This window comes from Triticum aestivum, chromosome 2A, assembly GCF_018294505.1.
Source record: "Triticum aestivum cultivar Chinese Spring chromosome 2A, IWGSC CS RefSeq v2.1, whole genome shotgun sequence".
In the NCBI taxonomy this organism is placed as follows: Eukaryota; Viridiplantae; Streptophyta; class Magnoliopsida; order Poales; family Poaceae; genus Triticum; species Triticum aestivum.
Genome location: NC_057797.1, coordinates 634473 through 638458, shown reverse-complemented (window position 1 = coordinate 638458; position 3986 = coordinate 634473).

Below are 3986 nucleotides of genomic sequence, written 5' to 3'. Positions count from 1 at the left end.
CCACAACGTGATATGCCAATTGCTATTTACCCTTCATAAGGACCCTGTTCATCGAATCCGATCCGACTAAAGTGGGAGAGACAGACACCCGCTAGCCACCTTATGCAACTGGTGCATGTCAGTCGGTGGAACCAGTCTCACGTAAGAGTACGTGTAAGGTCGGTCCGGGCCGCTTCATCCCACGATGCCGCCGAATCAAGATAAGACTAGTAACGGCAAGCATATTGAACAAAATCAACACCCACAACTACTTTGTGTTCTACTCGTGCATAGAAACTACGCATAGACCTAGCTCATGATGCCACTGTTGGGGAACATAGCATAAATTCAAAATTTTCCTACGTGTCACCAAGATCTATCTATGGAGTCATCTAGCAACGAGGGAGGAGTGGATCTACATACCCTTGTAGATCGCGCGCGGAAGCGTTCAAGAGAACGGGGTTGATGGAGTCGTACTCGTCGTGATCCAAATCACCGATGACCAAGTGCCGAACGCACGGCACCTCCGCGTTCAACACACGTACAGCCCGGTGACGTCTCTCATGCCTTGATCCAGCAAGGAGAGAGGGAGAGGTTGACGAAAACTCCATCCAGCAGCAGCACAACGGCCTGGTGGTGGTGGAGGAGCGTGGCAATCCTGCAGGGCTTCGCCAAGCACCGCAGAAGAGGAGGAAGAGGTGTTGGAGAGGGAGAAGGAGGCAACCAAAGGCCTCGATGAAAAGCCCTCCTTCCCCCACTATATATAGGAGGGCCAAGGGGGGGGCGCCGGCCCTAGGAGATCCAATCTCCTAGGGGGGGCGGCGGCCAGGGAGGTTTCCCTTCCCCCCAAGGCACCTAGGAGGTGCCTTCCACTATAGGGACTCTTCCCTTTTGTGAAACCCTAGGCGCATGGGCCCCTTGGGGCTGGTGCCCTTGGCCCATGTAGGCCAAGGCGCACCCCCTATAGCCCATGTGCCCCCCCGGGGCAGGTGGCCCCACCCGGTGGGCCCCCGGGACCCTTCCGGTGGTCCCGGTACAATACCGATAACCCCGAAACTTGTCCCGATGGTCGAAATGGCACTTCCTATATATAATTCTTTGCCTCCGGACCATTCCGGAACTCCTCGTGACGTCCGAGATCTCATCCGGGACTCCGAATAACATTCGGTAACCACATACAAGCTTCCTTTATAACCCTAGCGTCATCGAACCTTAAGTGTGTAGACCCTACGGGTTCGGGAGACATGCACACATGACCGAGACGTTCTCCGGTCAATAACCAACAGAGGGATCTGGATACCCATGTTGGCTCCCACATGTTCCACGATGATCTCATCGGATGAACCACGATGTCAAGGACTTAATCAATCCCGTATACAATTCCCTTTGTCTATCGGTACGACACTTGCCCGAGATTCGATCGTCGGTATCCCGATACCTTGTTCAATCTCGTTACCGACAAGTCTCTTTACTCGTTCCGTAACACATCATCCCGTGATCAACTCCTTGATCACATTGTGCACATTATGATGATGTCCTACCGAGTGGGCCCAGAGATACCTCTCCGCTTACACGGAGTGACAAATCCCAGTCTCGATTCGTGCCAACCCAACAGACACTTTCGGAGATACCTGTAGTGCACCTTTATAGTCACCCAGTTACGTTGTGACGTTTGGTACACCCAAAGCATTCCTACGGTATCCGGGAGTTGCACAATCTCATGGTCTAAGGAAATGATACTTGACATTAGAAAAGCTTTAGCATACGAACTACATGATCTTTGTGCTAGGCTTAGGATTGGGTCTTGTCCATCACATCATTCTCCTAATGATGTGATCCCGTTATCAATGACATCCAATGTCCATGGTCAGGAAACCGTAACCATCTATTGATCAACGAGCTAGTCAACTAGAGGCTTACTAGGGACATGGTGTTGTCTATGTATCCACACATGTATCTGAGTTTCCTATCAATACAATTATAGCATGGATAATAAACGATTATCATGAACAAGGAAATATAATAATAACTTATTTATTATTGCCTCTAGGGCATATTTCCAACAGGGCGGCACGCCCCTTCCTTCTCTCTCTCCTCTTTCCCCCCTCCCGAATCCTATTCCAACTAGGAAGGGGGGGGGAATCCTACTCCCGGAGGGAGTAGGACTCCTCCAGGCGCGCCCTCTCCTGGCCGGCCGCACCCCCCCCCCCCTTTGATCCTTTATATACGGAGGCAAGGGACACCCCTAGAGACACAAGTTGATCCACGTGATCATTTTCTTAGCCGTGTGCGGTGCCCCCTTCCACCATAGTCCTCGATAATATTGTAGCGGTGCTTAGGCGAAGCCCTGCGACGGTAGTACATCAAGATCGTCACCACGCCGTCGTGCTGACGGAACTCTTCCCCGACACTTTGCTGGATCGGAGTCCGGGGATCGTCATCGAGCTGAACGTGTGCTAGAACTCGGAGGTGCCGTAGTTTCGGTGCTTGATCGGTCGGGCCGTGAAGACGTACGACTACATCAACCACGTTGTGCTAACGCTTCCGTTGTCGATCTACAAGGATACGTAGATTACACTCTCCCCTCTCGTTGCTATGCATCACCATGATCTTGCGTGTGCGTATGAATTTTTTTGAAATTACTACGTTACCCAACATTTAGATGTAGTGATGATGCATTATGTGGTGAACAATGTCGTATTCACTGGTTGTGGTGATTCTGTAGATGATTTACCACACTAACAGACGATTCTCTTCTTTAGTGATAAAATTGTTACCAATGACGATAAACTATTGACAGGCCCAACAACTGCATGATAAGATGCACACAACTAACAAGTCTAGGAAAAAGTACTAGTACTGGAATGAAAATATCTAGTTCATCATCTACTTCAGTTGATGTGATGTTGATGCATTATCTAGTAATCTAACATAAGTACTCCCTCCGTTTCCTAAATTTTAAGTCTTTTAGAAGATTTCAATAAGGGTCTACATACGGGTCAAAATCAGTGAATCTACACTTTAAACTATGTCTATTTTACTAAAAAAGTCTAAAATATGTCTATATACACCCGTATGTGGTTTGTATTGAAATCCCTAAAAAGAATTAATTACATTTAGAAACGGAGGGAGTACATGCTTGTCCTGTGACATGTGATGGGATTGCGCCATTGCTAATTGAGCATCTGGATTTCATATCTGAACATGTCTTTTGGGTATTAGCTAGAGTTGCTAGTATATCCAAGTACAGATCAAGAAAGGGTGGTAGATAATTAAAACGTAGCTGTCTTTATGTCAAGTTGGGTGTCTGCATAGTGCTTGCAACTTGGAACCATTCAAAACACAATGGATAAACTTGTTCCATGGCATAAGACCGTAACAATAATTGTTGAGTTCCATGAAAAGTTTACATAGAAATATTGAACAGACGGGAACAGATCATGATCCACATCTTCAGGCACTATCACATGGCACGGTCTGTTTATTTTAGCCAATCGTGGCACGACATTATCTAGTTCCAGATTTGTTCAGAGGTTAGAAACTGACGAGGCTCCATGTTATAACGTGATGGGGCTGCAAAATCCATTTTTCGGGACCCCCAAGTCATCTCACAGCTCTTGGGAAAATAATAGTCCATTGTTGTTCAACAATTTCATAATGAGCCGTTTCATGGCGCATGATGCCCTTGAAACAACAAATATCACTAATTAGATCCCTTTATGTCTAGTTTGATAAATGCAAAGGAGAAGGCGTTCAAGAAGATATTTCATTTTAGCAAGATATGTGATTTTTGTTAACGACCTAACAGTTAAAAACATGTCCGGCCAGTCTAGGCTTGTTTAAACAATGCCGTTCGACGATCCACTTGTTCATAGTATTCCAAATACGACTCTACATAATTAAATCCCACAAGCCATTCCATTTACCTAGGTACAACCAGACTTGAACAGGACATGATGCACATCTTCTGGCACATAAGAAACAGCTCACATGGCTTGTGTAAATTA